Source organism: Corvus cornix, chromosome 2 (assembly GCF_000738735.6).
Source record: "Corvus cornix cornix isolate S_Up_H32 chromosome 2, ASM73873v5, whole genome shotgun sequence".
In the NCBI taxonomy this organism is placed as follows: Eukaryota; Metazoa; Chordata; class Aves; order Passeriformes; family Corvidae; genus Corvus; species Corvus cornix.
Window position 1 is genome coordinate 44,883,658 of NC_046333.1, and position 18,943 is coordinate 44,902,600.

The 18,943-nt window shown below is 40.7% G+C and overlaps 1 protein-coding gene across 5 annotated transcripts in view; it reads right to left on the reverse strand.

Annotated features, from left to right (window-relative positions):
* CREB5 (cAMP responsive element binding protein 5) overlaps positions 1–18,943 on the reverse strand; it is a 258,114-nt gene that overhangs the window by 83,586 nt on the left and 155,585 nt on the right. The window lies entirely within an intron of this gene.

Here is an 18,943-nt window from a genome sequence, read left to right on the forward strand (position 1 = left end):
AGGATGATGGATGCTGCGGCAGCAGATTCATGCCCCCGTGTTTCAGAGATGTTTGCCTGCCTGGGTGTCTAAGAAAGATGTACTTGCTGCTGTCTTCATGTGCCTGCAGGCAGACAGGACTGCTATACTTATACTTTGGGTGGCTTTACTTCTCCTGACTTTTTCTTCCTCAGCATTGCCCCCGTGGACCCCCACATCCAACATCGTCAAAGTTAGAGCGGAAAGGTTGCTATGCACAAAGAGGTTGGGAAAAGGGTCCTGCATTAGTTAATCAAATTAAGATTGCTACTTAAGGGAAGGCTTTAAATTGCAAGCCGGTTTGTGATCATTGCTAATTCAGTTCCGGTACCTAACATAGGTCCTCACAAAAAAACAGCTGCTGTGGGTAGTCAACAAAAAGACATAGTAGACCCCAAAAGAAGCTCCTAGCAATTTAAATATAGGATAATATTAATTAAAAGGCAATTAATCTGAATCTTTGCATTTCTTCAGCTCCATATGACTAAATTACTAAAACTGTAACCATCAGTTTCTCGTTCATTTTCATCAGTCTAGAGCTTGTACAAAGACAGTGGCTCCAACTGTTGCTGAGTCTCAAGACCACGTGGCAATACAACTCACAGCACACGGAGCCGCAGTGCTATGGTTAGGCATGGAGCAGAGATTTGATCACAATTCTGCTAGAAAATAGTTTGACTAAAGAAAACAGCCTAAATAAGTGGAAACCACTCCAGCATCTGCCACTGGCAGGTTCAGTCTGTCTCATGCTGACAAGACACAAGTCTTCTGTATGCACTGTGGAAAGCAGAGTTTGCTCTGGCTAGCAGAGCACAGTCGGTAATGAAGACAATATGTAGGTGTACATACACGTGAGATTGTTTATTTACTGAGATTTAAATTCTACACACAACACTAAAAATACTATTAAAGTAACACACACTGTAGAAATCTTTAAGAAAGGCTTTATGTAATTCTACATGATATCCTAAACAAAATAGGAAATAAGCAAAATTGAAAATTAGAAGCTTGAAAAACTCTCAGATGATATATGACATCAGCAGTAGACCAAAATCCAGCTCTTAATCCTATCCTTTAACAAGAATACCATAGAGAAACTCTGTGCTTTTTAACGCTCATTGCTTCCCAAGCACTTCTGCCATCAGCACGTTGTTCCTGTGGTGCCAGCCTCTCTCTACAGCCCAGAGGAAAGTTAGCACAGCCCACCATGGTCACAGCCCCAAATATGCTCAGTGCCTCAAAGCTGCTGGTTGTTTCAGCGAGTTGAGGGAGAGGAGCACATACATGAAGGTGTACTCTCAATTATCTGTTCAGCAAGTCATCTCCAGGTGTAAAAATATTTTAATGCTGCCAAATAGCTATGTGACCTTCAGTGACCTTCTTCCCACCCTCAACCCACTTCACTGATTCCCTTCCAACTTTCATGAAGATCAAAATGAATATATGCCATTTCTTGGGAGGAACCTTTGCACACGCTTCATCTCTTAAACATGCTAAAAATCCCAGCTGACAGCTATATTAGTACAAATGATGAGAAGCACAGGGAAGAGGTGAATCTCAAGGCAGATAGAACAAAGTCATGGGGAACTGCTGCAGCTGTACTTCAACAGAGATCAGCTCTGAGCCACTGTTGTTTGCTCTTGTTATTTAAAAGGTTCACATTGCCATCTCTGCTTACCTCTCACTGGGAGATATCCACTGATTGAGAGCATCAGTCAAAGAAACAGGAATCCCAGACACAGTTTTTACATAGCTTAGGCAAATTTCACTGAAGGGTGGAAAACATGTTAGCTGCTATTCACTAATAAATTCACCTAGCACAATCCCCAAGAAATGTGTGCACCAGAAACACTCCATGACAACAACAGAAGCACTACAGGTAGTGGCTGTGGGAGATTTTGCTGAGACTTTAGCTGCTGACACAGGCCAGCAAAGGTTTCCGGCAGCACACAAGGGGAAGCAGTGATAGCTGGTAAAAGCCATTGTCCACTCATGTGCAACCACAGACACATGGGAAAATTTCTCTCTCTACACATGCATGCATGCTAAGAGAGACAGCAAAAAAGAGCAGGCATTGAAGAAAGGTTATTTTATTCTACCAACAAAGTGTACATTGTAACTGTAATTCCCAGTCACTATCTCTGCCCACTCCCTCTCTTTTAAGTACTGGTTCGTGCAGGAACCTGCAGCTAATTTTGAGGTTGGGGTTCATTTGTTTTCACATCAATGCAATTAATTTCCACTGGAAAATGCATCTCAGGCATTCAATCAAAATAGGCCTAAAATAATTCTGAAAACTCATCTGTCTCCAATCTATATAATGTTTTAAAAATTGGATGCATGCCCTGCAATAACATTGCACTTCACAAAGCTTAAAGCTCTAAACTTGAGGGTATCAGTTACAGTGAAACTGTAGTAAATTAAAACATCCAGTTTCTGGTTTGCATTGATTTATAAATATCGACAAAACTACTATTGCAGTCATTACCGCTTTGGGTGCTCTGAGCTGAATTTTCAACAGTTCAGGGTTATTTTCATTCTTATTGTGGCTACAGTAGCCTTTCAAGTTACAGATCAAATTCCAGATAACATGTAAATCTTAAATCTTGGTTTAAAAAATATGCATACAAACCAGCCAATGCACATGATAAAAAGCAGCAAGTCTAAGTGACCAGTAATGTCAAACATCCAAGCACACTTTTTTTTTTATTCTCTAGCTAAGAGCAGAAAGGATATTTACTGTTATGAAATATTCTAAATAGAAGCAAGTGGAAACCGAATAAAATATGAAAAGGTAAGTATCTCTAAGCCATTTTTTTTACCAAGAATTTGATGTTCTCTTTTGAACTATTCTTTAAAATGACACAATCAATATTCAAAAATCATATTCAAAACTTTTCTCCTCAAAAGCTTTCCACATTAGTCTATCTGGTGATCTTAAAAATGTGCTTATTTATGACCAAATTATTGCTGAGGAAATAAAAACCTGAAAAAAAAAGCAACCTCATGAGCTGTAGCCCAGTTAACACAATCATTTGAGAAAACAAATAAGAATAGAACGAATATATCAACAGCAAGAGAGCCAATTCTCGACGGTGTACAGCACACAGCTTTGCCAAAGACAATGGATTTAAACCAACTGGGAATCTCACTCATACATACACACACACACACACACTCCATAAACAGACAGTCTATAACGCACTACATTTAGCTGTAAAACAAGCTTTGGCACTGATCTGTGTCTCATGCTTCAAAAGGAAACAAAAATCCCCATCTTCCACCTTGACATCTACTAGATACATGCTACCAAGTAAATTCTCCTGACCCCTGGTGGTGATTAGCTTATGAAGTGAAGCAGAGGGATCGCTATAATATTCACAAAATTCCTCCTGAAAGCACTGGCCAAAGTCTACCCTTGCACTTCTTGATACCATCACTGAAGCCCATGATGATCTGCAAATCACCTTTCCACTATTCTGTTCATCCTATTTGCCTTGTGCAGCAAGTACTGTTGAGTTGAGAAAGACAAGGAGAGGTGGCAGATGTTCTTTTGGACATGATGCTCTTGCCATTGAAGTTCACGGAAGTGCTGCTAATACAGTCATTTAGGACAGAATGAGACCCATAAAAATGTATGACCCCTATGAAGACATTTCCTAAATCATACCCTGAATACTGACTTAATGCCTGCTAATGATATGCTACATCATACTAAGAAAAAAAAGGTTATTTTACATCTTTACCTTCCAATTTGTACTGATGTGTTTGTTTGACTGTTTCACAGATAGGTTTTTTGTTTGTTTGTTTGTTGTTTCGAAGTTTTTCTATTTTATCTTATCTTTGTCTTGAAAGACATGCTGTCATAAAGAGCAAACATTCTCCCAAACCAGAACTTTGTGTTGACAATTAAAATAACATCCTCTGCACCAGTTTAGAGTAAAGGGCTTAATGGTCAGTAGAGAGTTACGTAAAAAAAGTTCAGGTCATCCTGCCAGCTTCCAAGAGTCTGCAGCATGAACTAACAAACTACTAATTATTAATTTAATGTCTTTACGTGAACCGTAAGTGTTCATGCATACGCCATGAATAGTCATGGTTTGAACTGTTTCTTTTTGCCTCCACTTATTTCCCATTGAGAACTGCCACTGAAACAGGGCTTTAACTACAAAGCTGCTATGCCACGGGAAGCAGAAGAGCAGCACTATGATCAGCAGAGACAAAAATTGGATCAGCTGAATTTTGAAACTCTGAGGGTACTGGATAACTTAAGATATTGTGCCCCATGTTTTTCAACATAACAATTCAGCAAGGAGAAAATAATCTTTCCATAAATAGTTCAAAAAGGTCAGGCTGACCAGGCTAGAAGGACCTCTCTTGCTGCATTTGCACAGTTGAAGTAATGCCACTGATCTAGACATGGCCTGAGTCTTCTGCAGACACACAGGACTGAAAACAGCCCTCCCAGAAACACAAGCATTGTTTCAACTCCCATCAACTCCCAATGCTGCAAAACCCAACTCCAAAGCACCACTTTTCAGTGAAGTGCCACTACAGCCATCAGAATCAACTGCAGCATTTGCATCAAGAGTTTCCAGATTTAAACTGTGGGAATGGGTAGGCTGGAGCTGCCAGTGGAAGGCCTCTGACAATGTAATTTGTTTGTCCTGCTGGCCTGACAGTCAGTGCATGCTGACAGTCAAGAAACATTAGTTGGTTTTGTAAGGCTTTTTCTTTTTTTTAACTGCTTCGAGCTGTTGGGCAGACAGAGGAAAAGGACATTTAGCTTAGGGAGGGGGCAAAGCAGAAGATGAATAATGGAAAGGAGATGTGTCCTTTTCCAGATGTCTCCTATAAAATAAGTGTTTGTCCCATGTATCCTGAGTCATGTCAATACACTGCAGGTGAACATGTTAAAAAATGTTAACTTTACCTAAACAGCAAAGCAGCAGTTAGTTTACACTAACATCAGATCTATTTGATTTGGTCACAGGGAGCCAGACATTTTACTGATCTGGTTAAAATATCTCAAGAGTCACATAAATAGACGCAGTCAAAGGCTGTTGCATCACCTGCATTTATTTTTTACTGTTAATATTCAGCAATGGAAGAAAGATACAGATCTGTGCTCTATACACTTGCCATCTCAAACAGTATGATCTCAGCTCAGAGAGCAGCAGGAATTTGCACAGCAGTGAGTATGGCTGATTTCCAGGGGTCGGAAGCCATGGCTTACTCACTCCACTCCACATTTTCTGCCGTTGTTCTATGTCTTTTTTTTAATGGGAAAGGCAAATATGATGAGCATAAAGAATAGTGGCAAAGTCAGATTGCAGGTCAGCATGTCTGTATTTTATTTTCCCCTGATCTCTATATTTTGAGAAGAATGAATTTAGACCTTGTATTAGCCTACCAGATAACAAGTCCTTAAAATGGCTCGTACATAAAATTTGATGAGAAACCGATAATTTAGGAATATGTGTACGTTTAGACCAGAAATCTGCCTTTATCTCTCTCTATAGCAACAAACCATCTGAATCAACATTGCACCTCGTATAAATCTGACCCAGTCAATGTAGGATATGCAGCAAAGGTAATCTGTGACTTGAGAAAAGAAAATGCAGCAGTATATATTCAAGACAGTTTGTATTTGGCAGACACATACAACCAGCTGTTTATTCTTCAGCTTGTGGCTATACATCTACTGGGACATCCCCCACCCCTGTAAACCTTGCTTAGCTCCTGGTCTTATTTCCAGTGTAGATTTAACCCATAGTTATGGATAAACACAGTGCTTGGGATTTAAAGTTGTGTCATTTAGTATCATTTTTGACATCTCCACACATTATCATGAGCTTCTTTTTCACAAGGGACTCAGGATCTGATTTTAATTTGTAGTAAGGTTATGGTCACAATAAATGTCTACTTCAAATATTCATAAGAAGCCTCTAATGCAAATGGAAACAGAAAGTGGCTGTTTTCTTGTAGTTTCAAAGCCATGTATGTAAAACACACAGTACAGATCTGTTCCACATGCAAACCCATTATCAATCCACCACGGCACCCTGGCTCCTGCCCTGGCAGCAGGCACTCCTGTGCTGAAAAGTCTCAGCAGGTGTTATAGCTTGCATAATGAAGGAACAGGTTATGAAATCATTAGCACCTCAGCTGAGGCTGCCACAGGGATGCCCCTCTGTGTTCATTGTGAAACGTTTCTTTGGCAGCTGCATCCCAGAAGCATATTTGGATGTTGTTGCTTCAGCCTTGCCACACAGAGTGGAAAGTCAGCCAGTATTTTCATGTTCTGAACTTAAGAGCGGGGAATGGAAGTCTCTCTGGTCCACCTCTAGGCTAATTCTCTCCATTTACACATGCCTAATTCTAGGCTTGAAGACCTCTACGAAGCCCAGCTGTCTATAATCACACTCCCAGACCTATGTAGCCAGTGCTGCCAAGGACCTGAGCCATCCCTAAGGAGGCTGGAAGATACTTCAGCTTTGTCAAACACCACATGTTCCAACTCTCCTTGTCCTGCAGGCAGCCGCTGCTAGCAGTGCTTCAGAGCAGCCCAAATGCAGTTGAGAGCTGCCCTCCCCTTGGCTGGAGTCCTGCCTTGGGGTACAATGCACATCCCGTTGGCATTTCCTTCTCCATAAATGCAAGCTCAGGTGAAACTGTGCCAGTTCAAGCAGTTGAAGCTACACTCACTTGTCCCTCCGTAGGAGAATCCATGTCCCCAAGAGAAAGAAGCAAAATCCACTGACGGTCACTCATTGAGCAAGGCATCCAGGGCCCTTTTCATGTTCCTTATGCCAGCCTTGAGACCTTTCCTGCTAGTTTCATAAATATTTGTTAACCATGCCCTTGCCAATGTGCAAGGGAGCACAGCTGTGATCTGGCTCAGGACAATTGGTGGCCCTAAATACCGGAGTATTCGGATCTAAGAAAAGGGAAAATTGTGCCACTTGAAGGAAACCACTAGCATCAGGAACAGAGGAGAACTTGTTGAAAGCAGTGAAATTTTACTGACTTGAGTCACCCTGGGGTCTGGTTCACTGCTATTTGCAAAACTTAAGTCAGTTTTACCAACAGTGTGAGGGAGAGCACACAAAGGAAGGACCTGTGTCAGGTTCCTGAGCATTAAGTCAAGCTGGCTTGGGTTGCTGTCTTTCTGAATCGATGCACTGGGTCATGATTTAAGTAAGTGAGGGGCTGGGGCTTTTTAAAGCAGCATAAGTAAATAGCTAAGCTTGATGTGATATAAAGAGCACCACAACAGAAAGCAGAACTTAACACAGTAATGAAAATCACTTACCCTTAATCATCCCTGAGACAGTGTTTTTACAACACTACTTGATTTATTCAACCAGCAAACATGCCTCCTTTGACTTTTCTAATAACAGGCCATCTCAGCCGTGCTTGTTGGGATTTGAGTTCAGAGATTTTTTAATTAGCATGCCAAGTATATTATTTAAATGTCTTTGATGCCTTTTCTTTAAAATTATTTGCTAAGCAATAAGTCATATTTATTTGCATAGGATGCCCCCCTTTCCCCCTCACAAAAAAAAAAAAACCACACACCAACAAAAAACCAAAAAAACAAAACAAAAAAAAAATCAAAACCCAACCCAAAACATGACCAGGAAAGCTTGGAAAAGTAAGAGGTTTGGTCACAGGTATGTAACCAGTGTTGCACATTGCAGAGAACTTTATTGCTTAAAGACCTACTGAAGTCCAGATTCATTGCTGCTGACAAGCCTGCCACTTAGTGTACAAGACCATATGAAAGGTTGTTTGCTGCATGATTTATGATGGTGCCCTTACTGTAAACTACCTGTGTTCTGCTGAGCAGCTCCATGCTTCTCTCCAATGGAAGGGCCTCAGCTTTTGGAAAAGCTGGACAATTTCTCAAGTGAGTACACTCTTGTGATACTGAGGCTAGCCAGACCACAAACTATTTTATTATGTTGTGCAAAAACCTCTGTGCAAAATAACCCTCTTTAATTAAGATAGAGCAACCAGCACTGTGGTTGTAATTACCTTGCACTGCTTTACCCACGGGCATAATGAAATAAAATTGGGCCCTCTATATTTTTGTTTTTAAACTAAGTAAACCCAAATTAATTTATTCAACTCAAACCAGACAGGTTTCTCTTTAAAAAGAAGGCCTATATGGTTGGAGGGGCTGGTGCAGCAGGCGGAGTGACATGCAGTGATGACTGTGAACTGCAAACTGCTGGCAAAACATTTGGCTTGCCGTTGGTCCGTGGCCAGTATTTTCCTTTGTTAATGAATCCCATATCTTTTCTAAGTTAAGTATTTTTTCTTCTCCCCCTTCATTTTATTTGAAACATATTTTAAATATTTTTGTTTTTATGACGTAGTGGAACATGATACAGCCCCCTCCTAACCCTGAATATGGGAAAATCAATTAAAATTTTGACATTAGGAGCTATGAACATATGGTTTAACTGCTCGGACTTTTTTTGTGAGCAATATATCAAGGATCAGTGCAAAGAGAAATAACAAAATGAGAGCTCCGCATTATGGGATTAAAAGTATACCTACTGAAAGCACATCATAGCCAAACCTTGCTATTCACTGAAAACAAAAACCCTGAAAACTTGGCAAGTTTTGATAGATTTTCTCTTAGACGTAGGATTACATATTTTTCATTTGTGCTCTTTTCTGAGAAAAAAAGGCCATTAAATAAAAACAGTCATTCTGAATGATGTGTTTAATATTTAGTACATTTTGTCTCACCCAAAGGACCTTCATTTTATGACTTAAAGAATGCAATCTTAAAATGGAGTTTTATGGGCTTCTTCATTAACTTCCGACTCGTACCTGAAGAAGGAAAACTAATTGAGGAATACCCCATTGGAACAAAAACAACCATGATTTTCAAATGTAATGATCATTGTGGGCATCAAGTCCCACCTGCCCTACTGACCACCAGTCCTTAGGACTATGTGAAAGTGAAAACCCTTCCAGGCCCTTTTGGTATTTCAAATCATCAGAACCTCAGACAGACAAAACTGAAACAAGTCACTGAAACTCCAGGGAAAAAAGGCACCAAAGAGATTTAACTCTCTATTTAACTCTCTAGGTCACTAGGTTTCCACAAAAAGAAGCTCTTTCACAGAGAAAGATTGAAAGATTGGAAATGCTGTTAAAAATGAAGAGTTATTTTTAATCTGTCACTGGTGAAAAAACAAGTTTTTTTCAATCGTCTTTTATGGACATCTAGTCTCCAATCCTGCAATCATCTAGCTACATGAATTTACATGCCCTCCTTTAATATTCCTCAGTTTTACAAACCTTGCAAGATTTCTTCAGCCACACTAACTTGTAGCTAGTTTTACCGAGGGAAGAGATGACGAAAGTATAGCACAATGCATTGCTGGCCCTGAAACCCACACTGGGCGAGGACAAAGATATACTGGAAAAAATTAAGTTGCAAAAGCCTTTTCTGCACCAACCCCCTTATTTTTCATCATGAGACCGGTGCAGTGCTTGTGTTAGAAATGACAGAAAGCTTCTTCTAGAGGCTCTTGATATCAACTCAAACTGCTAAAGTTATATGAGGATAGAGACTTCGATTATCTATAGAGTATGTGCAAATTAAATATACTCTATCACGGTGAATTCACTTGCACTGTAACTGCTGTGATTTATGCAGAAAATTGCAGCCAAGCGCAAAAGCTAGAGCAGCACTTTCAGGTTGACCAAATTTATTAAATTCACTAACAAATTGTATTTAATAAATCTTGGAAGTGGAGAAGAATAGAATATTTGGAAAAGCAGAAATTTTTAGCATTTCTAAATATTCCAGTTTGAAATGCCATATTAATCTGGAAATTTACCTAGTTATTTTTAAAAATGTAATTGTCCTGAAAACCTGAGAATGTCTTTGTTCCTTATTTGCACAGAATAATTAAGAAATTAAATCATATTGACTTAACCTGAATTACTATTTTTAAGTTCAGCCACTAAGTCAACAAGTTTGTTATTCACATAAAACTGGTTACCGTTACAGCTCACCTGCCTGAAGCACACCAATGACACAAAAGAAACCTTAAATCTGTCAGTTTTTCTTCATTTCCTGCTCTATTAAAAACAACCCAATATTCCAACTCATTCCTCTCTTTTATGTCTTCTTTCCTAGATTTTTCCTAATTGATTTTAACAGCTAGTTAGAAACCTGAACATCAATATCAGTGTATTAATGAAAAACAGAACTAACACTGGTATTTCAAAGCTATCTTACAGACAGATTAGATTCAGTAATAAATTAACTGGGTAGGAATGCTGTTTTCAAGGGAAAAGACGATATTCTACAGGAAAGTATGGGACTTTTTGTTTTGTTTTCCAAGGGGATTAGCTCTTCCAGCCAGGAAGTTTTCACCACGCGTCCAGATTCCGTGATTTGCTCTGCATCCAACAGCGGTGCAAAATCATCTTTGACATTTACCGAAGCGTCAGACGCAGCACTTTAAAAGGACAAAGCTTGTCTTGATCACAAGAAAGGAGTTTGCAAACAAGGTGAATGCATGACAGTAAAGAAGGTGCCAGTGGCGTAGTGAGAACACGGCTGTACACTCTAAGACTGCATTTCTAGAAACTTCATAAATATGAACAACATCCTCCTCTGAGCCTTTTACCTCAAGAAAAATATAAGACTGAGTCAGTGTCATTCCAGAAGTTTTTGTCAGTGAAGAGTCATATACAGGGACTGATCCTCAGTTTTTATGTTCTATTCAATAATAAATTATTAATTTTGCAATAATAAAATAACTGAGCATGCATGATTTTACATGTGATAGCAGTGACATCATATTGGATAGTCATTAGTTAATGGACAAACATGAACGCTGGGTAAGGTATACAGGGAGTTCACTGCAAAAAGGCATTAATGTGCCATTACTTTTATAGTGGGAACAGCTTTTGCTAGCTAAGTTCCTGTAAAACATACATTTGAGCTTACAGGGATATTAGCAAATGGATCCCTCGCATGGTTATGGACAAAGCTTGTCTCCTAGTTCTGCAAAACATGCTGAAAATAACCATGGGGGGTTCCAAAGTTTTATTTGTTATGGCTTAATTCCCTTACTTTTGTAAAAATAAAAAAAAGGGGGGAGGGGAGGGTACTTTTAAAGAGCTGACTAGTTTGGGAATACATCAGAGATGGATTTTCTCACAAGTTTTTAGAATTCTCTTGCAACTCTTCACTATAAGCAAAAACTTCAGATGCTTAGTCGAGGAGGGAACAAGAACTGTTTAGCTGTTTATAAACTGAAAAAATATTTGGCCGTATTTTGGCTCACATTTCAGCCAAAAAATGGCTGGTTTTCATCATTACTGTTTTATCTTTGCATGTTTATGAGGCACCTACTAAAACTTGAGTGCCCGTCACTTACAGCGTGATGGGAAAGCTAGGGAATGAAGCACCTTGAAGCACAGAGCAATTCAGAGTCCGCATTTAGTGTTACGTGAAGTGCATACATTCTTTATTTCTCAAGTCAAGGTGGACACAAGCAGGCACAGGATATGCTTTAGATGACATTATGTTCTTATCTCAGCTTTTGCTTTTTGTATTGCTTTTTGCTCATCAAAATTCTCCCTGCTTCCACCCCCTGTACAGACAGCCCGTGCTGCCATCATTTCCCAGTGCAGGTCTAGAGAATAGTTTCAGTCAGAAGAAGGTCTGACCCTCAGAGGGTCACCTTGTCCAACCTCCTGCTCCAACCAGGACTAAATGCAGTATCAGAGCAGGCTGCTGGGGTCCTCTTTGTAGACAAAGTGTGAAAATCTACAGTAGCAGAGTGACTCCAGCCAGTTGCTGTGTCTTGCCAGAGTTCACCTGCTGGAACCTTTCTTTCTTTAGGTCTCATGGAACATTCTCTCACTGAAACTTGCGCCTGTTGTCTTCCGACTTCATGCTGCAAAGTGGGGCAGACCCTGTCTCCTCTGTAACTACCCTGTAAGTAGCTAAAGGCTGCAATCAGATCCCCTGGTAGCCATCTCTTCAGGCTAAATCAACCAAGTTCCCCTGCTCTCTGCTCCTCTGGCTACTCTCTCCCTTCAGCCTAGGGAAGATGTCCATAAGGCCATCTGTCCTCCGTGCAACTGACCCACCTTACAGTGAGTCACTGCAGACTCACACAAGAATATGTGTGCAGTTTTGGGGTGCCCATTTGCTTGGAGTTATTCAACAGTCCAAGCAGATTTCACCCAAAACTGCCCCAGACTTTGGTTGGGTGCAGAAATTTTGTATTCCCCTCACAATAGAGATCTTTCTAAGTCCTCTAGGGATTGTTTGGGCAAACCCAAATACCTGACCCTGAGCCAATCAGTTAATTACTATATCTAATGTTTGTCCAATTTGATAATTCCTCTGCACAAGAGACACATGGCAGTGCAGATGTGCCGCTGAAATTCAGTGCTCCTGTGCTCAGTGCTACACGGGGAAGCAACAGACCCTGCCCACATCCAGCTCAATCCGATCTACACTCCGAAACATCCTGTTATTGGAGCACTGCGCTTTTAAAACAAGTCTCCCTGAGATAAAGAACTGTCTTTTAAGGGGAAAAAATAAGGAGGTATTAGAGCTGCAGCTGTCTGTGCTTTCAGTCAAGAACTTGTCCTGGGCAAGACCAGGTGAGACCAAAGTTTAAAACTCTGAAATGTAACACGTGCAGATGCCGGAGTATTATTGCCTGTTTTATCATTTGCTACTCTTCACACTTTCTGGGCATTTGCCCACAGAAACAAGTCAGAAGTAACAGAACCATTTAGAAGAGACACTGAATATCAAACAGAAAATAAAATGTACAAAGCTTAATCATCTTTCAGTGTATAGCAAGTGAGAAACTTATTCTTTTTCAAGACCTTTCTTTAATAACAAAAAAGGTATTTCTCAGCAAAAACAATTCCAAATTTCTCGTGAAAAAATTGTTGTCAAAAGCCCAAATTTTAACAATTACTGAGTCTCATTGGAAAGTTTTCAATCAGCCACACTTTGCTCTTCTAAGAAGACCTTTATAAATTCATGCTTTTCCAACTATCTCTATACTCATTTTTTTCCTATAACATTCACTTATTTTTGCATATTTTTACTAAGGTTGCTGGTAAGGATTTGTACTTTTCCTGAAGTACATAATGCAGTTTTTTTACAGGGTTCTACAAAGTCTCATCAAAATAGTTTAAATGAAAAAATGGCTTAATTAATTACTAAAGATTAGAATATCTACTGAATATACTAGAATTGCAGTAGCTGGGAAAAGTTCTATACTGCACAAGATTAGTAAGTAAAAAGCCAAACTGAAGACTTAGGGATGCACAGCAATGTCCCCCTTTAACTGTTGCTTAAATTTTTACCCTAAATTTGATTTCTCGTTCTTAAAGAAAAACTTAAAATGTGAGGGAGAGCTGAGGAGTGCTAATAGAGTGTCAATTTCAAAAAGAAAGAAACCATCAATCAAGTTTATATACCAATATCACCACCTTAAGTCACGCAACTTGAAATCTTATTCAGGTGATAAATTTTTTCTGGTATGGATGCTTAGGAATAGCAGAAGTTAATTTTGCATTGCAGTCTCATAAATGGGGGCAGACAGACACACTCACACACACACACACCCTCCCCCCCCTACATACACAAACAGATTCACACATACAGAGATCTGTGTACCAGTCTGCACTTTGTGCAACACATCCCTCTTTCATATGAATGGCCACAGGAGATGCTTGTCAACACTGGATTCCGATGGCAAGGAATCTGGTGGTTGAGGCAAACTGTAAACTGAACCTTAATTTAGTGTTTATTTTGATTTTTCAGCCAATCTTATTTCTACATGAGTTTTCTAAAGAAACTCACTAATTCAAAGTAGATCAGAAAACTGAAAAGTATTCAGAGCAATGAGAATTCCTGCAGTCCTGTGATACAAGAGAAATAAGAGCTCATATCCTCAGCTGCAGTGAAAGAAAAGTTCATTTTGACCTGGAAACCAAATGATAACAAAGAACACAGTACTGGAACTTTTCTGACATGATATTCAGTTGCCTTAAACTGAGGTCAAGGAAGAATCTGGTCTAGTACATGTTTTTCTCTTCTGGTTTGTAAGACTTCATTTGGAAAAAACTAGCTCGTGTTAAATCTGACATATAAAATTACTGGTGTTGATGGGCTTTTCCAGTGTGGTAAAACATTCAACTGACATTACTTTTGACAGGGCTTGTGATAATGAACTTCTATTATTTTAGTTATTATTTTGTGGCTGCTAATGGGCACAGATTTATTATCTTTAGAAAACAGTGCCCATCTGAAGCACATTGCCCATATTCTTTATGGTCATGGAGCAGCACAAGAGTTGCAGATATCTGCAATAAAATTCTCCATCTTGTTATTTACATGAATATGTCTTGTACTCATACTAATAAAGAGCTTTAATATGCTTGACTAATGGTTGCAATTTTCCAAACATCCTGCAATGCTCTTGAACGAAAGATATGATGTTAAAATGAAGACCACCACAGAAAAACAGCTTGTACTGATCTCAGAGACTACAATTCTCACTCTCACTTAGTAGTTTTTACCAAGAGAATGGCTAGTTTTATTATAATGTTCAGAAATCTTCCAGTAAATTAAAAGTTGTATGTTTTCAGTGGAGATACTCATTTTAACACTGGAAGTTGATGCTACAAAGAAACATCAGGCCATAAAATAAAGAATGGAAGAGAGGATGGAATCAACAGCGTTCTGTTAAGTAAATTATACTTTCCTGGCTCTGTCAGGATTCAAAAGACCTAAAAAGCAAAATGTGTGTCACTGGGACTGAAAAATAAATCATGCTATTTTACAATCAAGGCTTTAAAAACGTGTTTGGAGGAAGTCGAGAGGGAGCAAGCACCACAACACAGAAATTCCATGCCACATTTAAAAACAAACACAAGCACCCACGTAGAGAGGAAATCACACATTAATAGAGATCCAAGGTTCATCAGTCTCTGGGATCACTGTGGCTGAACAAGTAGTTTTCCAAGAGGGCACATTCCAAAGCTAGAGATGTTGAAAAATACGTGGGTGCTCAAAGGACTGAAAAGAGGATAGTTCCACAGATTTTATCCCAAGCCCATCAACTCAGCTCTCCCATTCACTGCAATAAGATTTGGATCAGGCTCAACATCCAAATGTAGTCCTCACTCACTAAAACTGGCTGGTCACACTGGAAACTGTTTGGGCGAGGTACCCCACCCATAAACAGAGCGTTTGGGGAGAGTACGGTAGTAAGCAACAAATAATTTGACTCTTTGCCAAGACTAGGGGTTGTGTCTCTTACTTTTTCACCCTCTGAGACAATAAAACAAGGGCTATAGTAAGGTAATATCTCTGAAGCAATCTAGGAAGGAATGCCAGATGAATGAGAAATAAGAGGATAAGGGTTCCTTCAATTTTGATGTTGAAAGTGGAAGAAATGACTAAGCAACTGAGTACAGAAAGCCACTAGTAGATGGATGCAGTGTTTCCAACAGCTCTTTGCTCTGGGATCTTGTAAGTAGGAAGAAGAATAGGAAGGAAATACAAACTTGAGTGTGGAAAGAGAGTTCCACTGTGGGAATTGCCACATCATCTAGGTGGAAGACAAAGATATGCAAGTCCATTTGCAGGAGAAAGAGAGCATAAACTGAGTTAAGTGGATATTAATGAACGCTAAACAAGGATGGCAAGCCTGCTCTGAACTTACAAATCACATCCGCATTAATACCAAATGAGTTCATTAAGATTAACATTATTATGATGAGTATCAAAGGGATTAAAAGAGATTATGGTAAATAAGGGAGTCAGATAGGAATGAGATGTAATTACCTTCCTATCTGGTTTATCTGTAGCTGCAGAGAAAGACCCAGCATTCACTTCACACTGGTGGAACCTAACTCACATTTTGATCTGAAGTGTAATTTTCAGCAAAGCTGATCTCAACAGTTTGGGCTGAACACGGCCCAGGCATGTGCAGGATGAACAAAAGAAGGGTGGGAAGGTGAGAGGAGAGAGAGATGGGGAAGGGCACAGGAGGCCACTTTGCCCCAGCACCCCCACCCAGGTGCAGGAAACAACTTGGTCTTCCTGCCTGCTGTGTCCAAAACTTGATGAGCTGCCAGCCCTGCCACCACCTCTGTCAAACACCAACACCTGACCTGCTCTGATACCAGCACTCATGACACCAGCTCTGAAAGCTTCTCTGGACTTCACAAACATCAACCAAGTCTTCCAAAAAAGGCTAAGGGAAAGGTCTCAAGTTAGAGCTAGGAAAACTGAGGAATTCAGGAGCAGAGGGATCACATTCAGTGAAATAAAAACAAGCTGTCTGATATTTACCTCTTCCTTTTGTACTGCAACTACAGAATTGGCATTCTTTTGTGCATGCAGAGACCAGCTAAAGAGCACCAAATTATGGCTTAAAATCACACAGCTTATAGAGCAGATATTCTGCCAATGCACACATTCAGCAATGCAGGCAGAAATGTTACTTGGGATCTTGGTGGGGAAAATTTACTGGGACTCGTCCAGCCGGGCTCTGCTCGGAGCAGATTGCCTTTCTTCACAGGCCGACCACGCACAGTTGGCTCTCCAGTGCAAACATCACTCCCAAGCTCTGGTGTGTTTGGCCTCTGGCTTGTTTGACAGGTTACATGTGCTTCTGAATATATCTTCTGATGCTCATTTTCAGAGCACTGTTAACATTTCTCTTGGCTGCTGTTTAAAAATTAGGTCCCTAAAGATATAATCCTTCAATAAGAAAATCCTCTTGCCAGAAGACCCAGCTTCAAATGTGGAACTTGACTGTCAGGGCTGTTGACCTCTGACCATGAAGCTGCAAGTCCCACACATTGGGTCCCAGCAGCTAGCAGCAGAGGAATCCACATGGGCAGCTACTTTCCTTTTTTTGTTGTCCAAAAAGAACATGCATTTAAAAAGCACCTGTCCAGCACAACCAGAGCTGTCTGACTCTAATCTGGACAGTTCTACTTCATTAATTATGTGTTTTGTTGCTTCAACAACCAATATACATACATACATACATACATACATACATACACCTGTGTGTGTATGCATACGGAATTCACAACTGCAGCTTTCTGAAAGAAGCTTTTACAACTGTTTTTCCTGTGGTGCTGTGTTGAAATCAGTGAAGTAGCAGCAGTAAATTGTAACTTAGAGATGCAGTGCACTTCTGAAAGGCAAGAAGGATTTACTTCTTTACACCCTTTACCTAACTTCAGCGAGCATGAATCAGCAGGGTGGATAATTTGTGAAAGTTTAGGTACACAGCAGGGTCATCAGTCAGTCCACACCATCTAGAGCACCAAGATGTTCTCTTTTGCTGCCCTTCCAGACAGGTGACATGTTAATAGCTGGGACCAGACAAGTGAGACTCTGATCCCTTGTGGAATGCAATCCGATACCCAAAGACTCTCAGGACACGCTGCACAGCGTATTTTACGTGGTTTTATAAAAGAAATAGCAGGGATGCATTTCTGCAGAGGAAAGATGGAGTGTGACAGCCTGTTATCTTCTGCCCAGCATCTTGCAAGCATGGCTAGACACTATCCTAGGAAAACGCTGATGGACTTTTACTGAACAAAGACTCCAGCCACAAAAGGCAGGAAGGGAAAGAGTGAAGACAAGTCCATCCCAGAATCTAAAGCAGGCAGGCAAAGGAAAGAATCTACTAGGCTTTATTCTGATGGGCCGTGAAGCTGCACTTCCCAACATTTCTAGGAGAAAGTATGAGTCAGAAATCCTACGGGAACTCCTGCAGCAGCACAGCTCCCTCCTCAACCCACACCTCCCCAACAGAGCACTGCGCAATCCAATCCATATGGTGTATCTGCACTGCAACGTGGGCCAGGGCTGGGTGCGGCCTTACGTTGGGCTCTCAAATGATAAAAGTTTGGCCCGTGAGCGATTGTTTGTGCTTGAGCAGTTGACTGAGGAGCTTGAAAATCAGGGCACTTAGGGAAAACCTGTGAATAAAGTGCAGGAACATAACAGGTAGACATAAGACAGCTTTGCAGAGGGCTACCAGAGGGAAGGGAAGGCAGGAGCTGGCCACAGGCTCTTGTCTTGTTCAGGAAGAGAGCAGGAGGTTTCGCCACCAACCACAGAACAACACTGTTATTTGGCTCAGTTGGCCCCCAATACAGGTTGTAAAAAAATTAAAAAAAAAAAAAATCACGAAACCCCCAAGAGCATGTTTAAGGCTATCTTTAATTAACCAAGCAAATCTGTAGTCCACTGCAACTCCAGTGGACTTCAGTGCTTCCCCAGAGACAGAAATTCCCTTTGAAAGAGGCGTTTGTGAGAGTCATACCTTAAGAGCAGACAGCTCTTGACACAGAAACCTGATGCAGAGCTCGTCCGAGCAGAACGGGTATCCTCAGGACACCAACACACACCTGATAGCACACATTCATCCCACATCTAAACACAACCAATGCCCGAGCACGGGCTTAGTATTAAACTCTGTGGCCCACCCTAAGGGCAAGGTACTCCCAGTGAACTCCGGGAAGAGCTACCTTTTCTCTCTCCACACCAGACCTAGAGACAGTTAGCTATGTGGAAAAAGACTGAAAGGTCTGTAGGAAGACTGACAGACTTAATAAGACAAGCACAGTGCTCTGTCCTGCAAAGGAAATCCATGTAGGCAGGTGCCCCAGGACCCTAGCAGCTCTAGAGAGCAGAACCGTGGCAGGAGGGGATCTGCTGTGCGGGGTCGGGACCTCCGCGGTTCCAGCTAAGGCAAGACAGCCACGAGCCCGGGGTGAGCTAAGGATCAGAATACTGCTGACAAGTGTTAGGGATGAAACGCTGAGCCTCGTTGGGATGAGCTCTGCAATCTGCCTCCCTTAAACGCTTTATTTT